Here is a 10233-nt window from a genome sequence, read left to right on the forward strand (position 1 = left end):
AGGCCTTTATTAATCTACCATTTACAACCAATAATGAATGCATTAGGCAGGGAATTTAGTAAAAGGAGAAATGGTATCAATATTTTCTTCCTCCTTATTCAAAGTCTCTTTCCTCTTCTGGAGAAGAATTTGGAAGATGGATTGGGAATTATGCCTCAAAGCCCTGCAACTACACAGGGCTTCATCGATCATCAAGGGTCCCAGTGTTGTTCTCAGAAAGTTACCAGTGCATTTGTGCTGAGGTTATGGTTCCCACAGCTTACTCCCAGCCATGACTGAACACAGTTAAGGTACTCATGGTCCTGGAAGACAAGGGACAGCTCTGCTCTGATGCCTGACTTTGGCTAGAGGACTCCCTAATGGCATTCCTCAATCTGCTCAAAACTGCAGGGTAATAAAAGAACACCAAGGTCAAACCACATTTACTTCCAGGATGTTTTTACTGGACCCTTCACAGGAGATTGGGATAGCGTTTTGACTACAACTGTTTCCTCCCTGTCTCGGGTCTTTCTCACAGCCGATACCTGTTCCGGAATTGTCAGTTTCTCTCAGACCAGTAATGGATTGCCAAGCATCCTGAATGTCTTGTCCCATGACCAGGCTCAGCATGGATACCAGCATCCCATAACAGGTATGAGTATACTCCAATACTGGAGTATCTTGGCTTTCATTCCTGCAGTGAATGTGACTGGATCAGAGATTTCAAAGACAGGAGCATGGATGGCCTGTCTCATTCCCAACTCCCTAACAATTTGTCGTACCTCCTCTATAGATTTCCAGGGTCTCCAATGCCCAGGAAGTTCCCCCTCATTGGGCCAAACTCCCTACAGGCTAGAATAATCCAATCTGCAAGGGAGTGAGTCAACTGAATTTCCCTTACTCACCTCCCAGGGCCATTCAGGTGCTGCTGGAGGGCAGGGTGTGTGGTGATTTTCTCTGCTTCCTGACTGGTCAGAGAAATGCCAGCACACTCCATATCCCATAACCTCACTAACTGTGCCTGAATACTTTCCCTGGCCTTTTGCTGGAGATGGGCAGCTATATCATTGAGCTCAGCAGGAGTATATTCTTTCAGCATGAATGTTCCCTGAGTCGGAGGCTGCCCCGCTGGCTGGGGTTGTGGTTGCTGTGTTTCTGCTTTCCTTTGTATTAAAGGTCAGAGGGCACAAGGTGTTTCATCTGTTGCACTGTCATCAATTGCAACATCCTCCTCACTTTCCCAGGGATTCCACCTCTTAGTGTCCCAATCAGGCTTTGTCACAAGGGCTCAGACCTTAATCTGAGGCAGCTTGCACCCCCTCCAACTCTCAAAACGACAGGCTAAGGTCTCCAACTTATTATCCTGCTCTCCCCCTTGTCTGCCAGCCCCGAAGTGAACAGAGCAGAGGACACCCACACATCCTTCTCTAACCTCAGTTCTTCTTCCAACTTTCTAGCTCGAGCTTCAGCCTCTAGTTGGGCATCGGTGGCCAGCTGAACTACCACAGGAAAGGGCAGCCCACTGTAGCAGCCCTTTTTTCTCTACTTTGCCAAAGTGCCATTGTACAGCTCTCAAACAAGCACATCAAACCAGCAAGCATTTTAGAGAAGTCCTTGTTCACACTTTTGGGTCCACAAGCATCTAACCTACAGGCCACCCCGCTCCACACAAAGGTCCATTGCTAACTCAGGAATTCCCCTGAGGATGCCTCTTTCCCAAGACTCATTTCTTCAGTCTCCTGGCTGGCTCACCAATTGTTGGTTTGAACTGTTTAGCTCCCCAGGAGAAATCTGAAACGCTCCTGCACAAGGAGGGCAGAGAAAACCAAAGAAAGAGGCAGACCACTCTAGACTGGTAGGCGGCATTTTTTTTTTTTTTGGCATGTTTAATAGGCAAGGAAACTTACTGTTACCAAGCTTGTCTTGGGGGTCTGCACCAGGAGTAGATCTCTATACGGGCCCACCAGCATCTTAAAAGTTTATAAAAGGCTTGAACTGAATTCAGTCTTGTATCCAGTCCAGATAGTCTAACAATACCCTGCTCTCTTAAGGCTACATACTTGAACATGGGTCTGGCTGTGGAAACGTGGGCAGAATGTTTCCAAGGAGAGAGTGTGGGGTGAGGAGGCTCCAATTGACCAGGTCCAGCTCTCAGGTTAACCTGCTGTCAGGTTCTCTTGTTGACCTCCTTCAACAATGTGTACCATCATATATTTAGACAGTTATTTCTTGATAAACACTGAGGGGTCTTTTCTTTAACCGCTTTTTCACTCGTATAAACAGTGCAATGATGAACATTCTGGTGTTGGTTTTCTAGGGTACTTCTGCTGGTGTATCTGTAGAAAACTTGTTCTTGAAAGAGGACGTGCTGAGCTAAGGTATGTGAATTTAAATTTTTGATAGACTTTATTACATATCCTTCCAAAAAGACTGCTAATTAACACCCTCCCCAATAGTATAGGAGAGTATCTATTTCTAGCCCAGGCTTTTGCCAAAACTATTATAATTTTTTAATCATTTCAATCTGATAAAACAATGATTGTCCAGAATGGTTTATTTAAATATGAATGAAGCTGAGCATCTTTTCATATGTATACATTTCTATATAAATTACCTCTTTGTGCTTGATGCACATTTTTATTTTTGATTATTCATTTTTTCTTTTTGATATGTAAAATCTTTTTCTGTATTAAAGAAAGTTTGCTTTTGTCATAGAGTTGCAAATATAATAATTTTCCCATTTATTTATATTACTTTCTTTCCTACAGACATCTCTAATCTTTCTGAAGTCATGTTCAGTATTTTTCCCCACTCTGTATTAAAAAACATAGTCTCCCATGTTTTACTTTAGAACTTTTATTCTATTTTTTATTTAGAATTTTAAACCTTTACTACATCTCAGGTTTATTTTAGTGTAAGTACTGAACCAAGAATACATCCAAACCCCACTTTGCTAGTACCAATGCTGGCCAGTAGTACCAAGAAAAGAAGTTAATAATATATATTTTATCCCACTTATTTGCAATACACTTTAATGTATATTAAATTTCTATATTTAAGATTGTTTTATCTGGAGATTGTAGCATATTTCATTGATTTGTCTAGCCCCAACCAGTAAGAAAAAGATTTTACTGATATTGATTTATTTTCAGTTTTACTAATTTTAAGGGTAGTCTGCTCTCATTTTTCCTTTTTAGAAAAATTTCCTGATTATCTTTCCCTGTTTTTAAATTTAGACTAAATTTAGTATCAACTTTTTTTAAGTTCCAAGAAAAACATACTGTTACTATCTTGATTAAGACCACATTGAATTTCTAGACAAATTTGAGAAGGATGGATAGTTTTACAGTATTGGGCTTTTCTAATGTTTATTTCCTCCACAAATACAGTATATTTTTACATTTATTTGTCTTCCCTTATGTCCTTTGGCCATTTATCTTTTTTTCTATATTATCATTACAAATGCCATGCAAGTTTATTCCTAGTTTTATATTTTTGTTGCTATAACTTAATGGAATCTTTTCTTATATTTCATGACAAAAATTTGTACATTAATTTTGTGACTACATCACCTTACTAGATTCATATTTTTTTAAAATTGGTTAATTCATTATTTTAAATTTTTGGCTGCATTGGGTCTTCATTGCCACGTGCAGGCTTTCTCTAGTTGCAGCGAGTGGGGGCTACTCTTTGTTGCAGCGAGTGGGCTTCTCATTGCGGTGGCATCTCTTGTTGTGGAGCATGGACTCTAGGTGCACGGACTTCAGTAGTTGTGGCACACGGGCTCAGTAGTTGTGGCCCATGGGCTTAGTTGCTCTGTGGCATGTGGGATCGTCCCAGACCAGGGCTCGAACCAGTGTCCCCTGCATTGGCAGGTGGATTTTTAACCACTGTGCCACTAGGGAAGTCCCCATATATTTTTCTATAGATTTTTTCAGTGACTTCTCTTTATTTTCCCAGTGGTAAAATCATATTAATAACAAATTATAAGGCAGAAAATTTTCTATTCAGTATTTTTGTATATTTAATTCTCCAGCATCTATGTATAGACTAGTATTTCCAAAGTATTGTTAAATAACAGTATTGAGTGTAGGTATCCATATAGTTTTCCTAATTTTAAAGGAAATCTTTCTAGTTTTTACTTTCTAGTTTTTACAATTTGACATAATTGTGGCTGCTTGCTAATTTGGTCACATTTATAATAAGTAATTATCTGTCTGGTATTATTAAGTGTTTTCATCAGGAATAAAGGTTTAATTCTGTTAAATATCCTTGCATAAGCTAGTGAAATGGTCTTATATATTTTAAGGTTTGACTTAATACTGGAATCAAATAAATAAATTTCATTATTTTAAAACATTCTTGCTCTGTAAAGAGTACATAGTGACAGTTAGTTGTTACTTTCATGTATTGCATGGTTCTTTGTGTTAATATTTAACTTAACAGTTCTGCAGACATATTTCTGGGCAATATTTAGTTTTCTTTTTCGTTTGCAATGTGTTGCTTTTGTTAGGTTTGAGAGATTACTGATATATGGGTTTTATGAAATCTATTTGGAAGCTTCCCTTTTTTGCCTATGAAGATGTTTCTTCAAGTGTGTTACACATGAACTATCAGTATTGCAACTGATTGGTGGTGTTTTATTTGGTTTGTTTTAAAATTATGGTGACTATTTTTTATTTTTTCATTCATTTTTCTTTCAACAAACTAACCCTTGAATTGTCTTCTTTTTTATTTTCTGCCTTTTCTGCTGTGATATATTTAATTTGTCAATGTCCAACTTATCATGCTTCCCTCCTTTTCTACTTCTAACCTTTGACTTTTATTGCAGTGCTGGAATTTTGGTCTAATCCATTGCAGTTATAATATATATTTTCAAATGGTGTATTTTTTCTCCCAGTGTCTTAACATTTTCTTTCTTTTTTTAAACATAACTCACACGTTTATTTTGCCATGACTCAATAATTCCATAATCCATGGTATTCAGTTTTTACTCCCAGTCCTTTCATAGTATAGTGTCTTCATTCCCAAGTTCTTTGATTCAGTCTTTGGTTAGATGCCTCTAACAAGTTGATTTTAAGAATTTATGTTTGCTATATTTCCTGATTTGTTTAAGAATGCCAGCCTTTACCTTTATATGTTCAAAATGATTTAAATGAGTAAAAAATCTTGATTTTATAATTTTTCTCTTTATCCAATCAGAATTCAGAACTTATAGATATTATTCTTATGTCATTAGTATGAAAAAGTCTGAGGATGATTTTTCACTCCTAATAAGTAAACTGCTTTTTTTCTTCCCTGTCATAGTGCCAAGGGAGTTTTTTTTTTTTAATTGAAGCCTAACACATTAACTATGAAAATTTCAATGAAAATGACAGAAATTAACTATGAACTGGCATGAGCAAAAAAGAGAGATTTGAAATTGCACACACACTAACCAAGAAGGGGAGGAGTATCACTACCATTAAGGATGACTGGAATAAGTACTCAAATGCTGTCAGGTTCCTATTTGCTTCCATTCTGTGCTTTGTACCATGTGTTTACTTCATTATTTCCAAGTAAGAATTTTTGTGGGAGAAGTCTTTAGGAAAATTAGGAATATGATAATAAACAGCTCCAGACACAGAGTCTCAAAGCTTAGCAACAAGAAAGGAAAAACTATTCTCTTCTAACTCCACCTTGAAAAATAGCATAAGCTCTCTGACTCATCTGAGGGTCATCTCCCATATGGACTTCTCAGTGTAGTCAGAGGTGCCCTGATGAGTATTTAAACCCAGTTTTTTGTTTTGTTTTGTTTTGTTTTGCGTTTCAAAACTGGGATGAGCTAGCTCTGGGGTCTTCCTTCTACAGAGCACTAAAGGTGATATGAGGGAGAATCCCCCACAAGAATTGATTGAAGAATAGTTTAAACTTTGAGTGTTATTTTAATCAGAAGAAGAAATAATTGTGCACTTCATTCAGTAAACTCATCAGGATATCACTTATTTGAGCTTTTGATTAAATTTTTTACAGGAATATAGTACAAACTTCTAAATAAACTACAGATTCAGATGTTATTTCATTTCAGGATAACTTTCTTCTGTTATGTCCCTTCACGTTTGCTTGGGCCCCTGGTCTTCCTTGCAAATATATATCACTTTGTTATGCCAAGAAATTCAACCTTTTCTTCATTTATGCTCCTTCGAGACAATGCAGTAAGAATTTCCTAATTGCCAAAGGTTCATCAAAGTATTTTGTTAAGTAAAAGAGAGTGCATGATTTAAATATAACCATAATAATATTGTGCTTAAAAAAAACCTTCAGAACATAAAAAGTAAGTATTTATTTCATGCTTATGGATCTGAGGCTCAGCTGCTGTTGGTTAGTCTTGTATGGGTTTGATTGGGCTTAACTCCAAACTGCAGGCTGGGTTCAGATTATCTCTAAGTGTCTCTCATCCTTTTTGGATGCCAAAGCTACCAAAGGCATATTCTTCATACATGAAAGGTAGGAGCACAAGAATGCAAGCTCAGCTTCAAAGACCTTTTAGAGCCTTTGTTTGTATCACATCCACTAACATCTTATGGTTAAAACAACTCTTGTGATCAAACCCAAAGCAAGAGTTGCTTAGTTCTCTCCTTCCATCATGATAGGACTGTGGATGTATATTGTTACTGCAGGAGAGTTAAGAATTGAGAAGAATGATTCAATCTTTCACAGCTTCTTTGTTGGTCATAATTACTCACATATAAAATATACTCATTCATAAGCAAACGCCCCCCCAAAAAAGTTTCACCAAAAGGAGCAGACTCAAAGTTGAGAATCAGAAGATCAACATTATGCCCAGATGCAGTTCCTTGTGATTCATAAGCTAATTGAAATTTCAGCAGAATCTGAAGTACAGTGGTATGACAAGGATGGGAAAAAGCATCATAAATATTCCCCTTCAAAAAAAGTAATAAAGGAATGCACATGCAAGTCAATTGTCCATAGAAATTTCATATTCCTGCTCGGCAAGTAGTTCCAAATCCACACATCCTAGGAGCAGGCAATGCTCTTTGATTTGGTCCTGTGTCTGCTCTCTGGGCATGATTCCCTCACCCACTGTTCTCCATTGCTCCTTTTCTGTCATTTAGGAGGCCTTTTCTTTTCTAAAAATATCTTCTTGGTCACTTCTGAAGAACACATGGGAGAATATGCTTTTCTTCAGAGCAGAGGAGGTTTTGAACCTGCTTTCCACATAGAGAAAGGAGAAGGCTCAATGGTCTTTTTACATCTTGCACACTTTCAGTTTCTTTTAGTCCAGATGAGAGAGATTTTGTCAATACAACTCTCTCAAAACCTGTAAAATTTCTATGTATTTGATTTCATTCAATTTCACATTCCAATAGCTACAACCACAATTATTTCATTGCAATGATAGTTTCCCTGGGTGTATAAGACATCTGGGAAGCCATAGTCTTAAACTTTCTAGGAGGCACTCCTCATTTTTTTCCAGCTGAAGAGATCTACTAGATGCTCATTTAATTCTTTCAGAGGTTTAAAAAATGGTATTATAGTCACACATTTAATTTTAACATTCTCTGATGCTATATTTTATTGGAAGTACCAGAGAATTATTCTTTCCCCTGAGGCTATATCTTAATACCCATATATTTAATATGGTGAAAAGCAGTTTAACTTTCCAATTTTGCAATCTTAGCATTCCTGGATTATTCATATTCCCTCTCAACTCTATTTTTATCCTGGCCAGTTCTTTCCAGTCTTATAGAACCTTATCATATGCAGCCTGTAGCAGCCACCTTGGGATTTCAGCAATCTACCTCAAAATCTCCTCAATGAACATGAAAAGTTCATTAGGTATATTTTCTATTCTCCCCACTATAATGAGTGACAGTATTACCAAACATTTAGCCACTACGTGGCATAGGTTAAAAATTTTTCCCCTTTTTATAACTTCCTTTACAGTTTTTCTAGCCGCCTATTACAATATGCTTGTCACCTGCTGACCAGTTCCCAAGACACTGCTATCAGTTTTAGGTTTTATCATAGCTCTCGTTGGTAGCAATTGTGTAAGTGATGCTTCATTACCAACCACGCTAAAACTCAGTGGCTTACAACAGTAGACTTATTTCTTTATCCATGAAACTGTGGGTCATCTTTAATTCCATTGATCTAGACTGGGTTTGCCTCTAAGTTTCATATTAGAACCAGGTTTGCACAATGTGGATCTCATTCTCCATGGAGAGGCAACTATCTGAGGCATGATTTTCTCATGACTAAAATAAAAGTTCAAGAAGGCAAATCCAAATATGTAAACACATTTTAAGGTTTTGCTTATGTCACATATACTAACATATTTTGCCAAAGCAAGTCAATTGGCTAAGCTCAAAGAAAAGAGATGCATAATTATATTCTGCTTACCACAGAGGTATGCCAATGATATGGATATAGGCCAGCATTAGAGGGGCATGAATAATTTAGAACTATAATTCAATCTACACAGATAATTTGTTTTTGTTTTTTGAGAGGAATTCAATAGACAAATTCTAAAATCATAATATTTTATCCCTGATGCATATTAAGCAGGGCTTACTTGTATTCAAGATTCTTGAAAATAGACCAGTAAGAAGAACATTCTTGAATTTTCATGTTAAAGTAATACAGATTTCTATATATCAGTCTTTTCATATATATCTTTGTGACCTATCATATCACTATGACTCTGGCTTTTCTGTTTCCAGTGAGAGCTAATCAGGACCAGTTTAAGAGCAACTGTTGCATTCTAATATTTCATAGGATGATAACAACAGTATAAGTCAAGATTTTCATACATCTTCCAAAAAATCCATAGAGATCAAAAAGAAGAAGAAATAAAACCACCCCTGACTCATGCCTACAGCATAACTAGGGCATGGAGATCACTACAAGCCCTAAGCCATGGATAGGTCAATAAACATCCAAATTGCACAGATGTACATCCAGAGCCCATGCTTGTGAGGAGAGATAGAGGTAGAAATAGTTAGAAGAACGAGGGACCAAGAGTGATGGAACTCAGATAAAATTACCCCTAGAAAGAGACTCCTACACTAAGAAAATATTCAAGTCAGGTTTGTTACCAGTAACTCAGAAAATAGTTATTAAAGAAGTGAAAAGAATTTTGTGTGCAGGACTCAAAGTGAGAGGCTCAAGAAGACATTGCTTCTGGTGAAAAGGGGAAAACTTATAAAACGGATTCATTATTTTGAGACTTGGTGGTAACAATGAAAAAGGAAATAAGAGGTAGGTATTAAAGAGTATGATTAAGAAAGTCAAGGAGAAAAAGTGTGTATCATGGATTGTGTTTAGCCAAGGTTTTTAAAAAAATACCAAAGGTATATAAAAGTAGCTTGACTCTGTAGAAACAGGCAAACAGAATCAGAAAATCAGAAAACACAACTATCCCCTCTTGAAAGACTATATATCATTATATCAAGAGAAAAGAACAAAGTCAACTACAAAACTTAGTAAATTATCTGAAGCCCTTCAGCCATGCCTGTGTACAACTGCTTACTAGTCCCAGAAGAAGACATCTCAAAATAAACAAGTGGTCATCTCCATCCATACAAAGCTAGAAAGAAAACAGAAAATAACAATAAAAATTTGAGCTCATGAAAAATCCTGAAAGAATAGTAATGAAGCAGAAGGGAACTATAACATAACACTCCAACCTAAATTAAATGTTATTAAACAAGCATTTGTGTTTATGTAAGAACAACTTGGGACTTCCCTGGTGGCACAGTGGTTAAGAATCTGCCTGCCAATGTAGGAGACACAGGTTTGAGCCCTGGTCCAGGAAGATCCCACATGCCGTGGAGCAACTAAGCCTGTGTGCCACAACTACTGAGACTGCGCTCTAGAGCCTGCAAGCCACAACTACTGAGCCCGCGTGCCACAGCTACTGAAGCCCATGTGCCTAGAGCCTGTGCTCCACAATAAGAGAAGACACCGCAATGAGAAGCCTGCACACCACAGAGAACAGTAGTCCCTGCTCACTGCAACTAGAGAAAGCCCGTGCTCAGCAACAAAGACCCAACACAGCCAAAATTAAATTAAAAAAAACAAACAAAAAAACTTAAATCAGAAATTTAAAAACTCAAAAAAATTGAAAAAAATTCAGAAAGCTGTGAAATAGGATGATAATCAGAATGAAATAGAAGGAAAAGACAAAAATTAATTAAAAATGAAGACAGAGCATAAGGTACCCCAAAGGGAATGGATTAAGTTGAGAATATT

Source organism: Hyperoodon ampullatus, assembly GCF_949752795.1.
Source record: "Hyperoodon ampullatus genome assembly, chromosome: 5".
Taxonomy (NCBI): Eukaryota; Metazoa; Chordata; class Mammalia; order Artiodactyla; family Ziphiidae; genus Hyperoodon; species Hyperoodon ampullatus.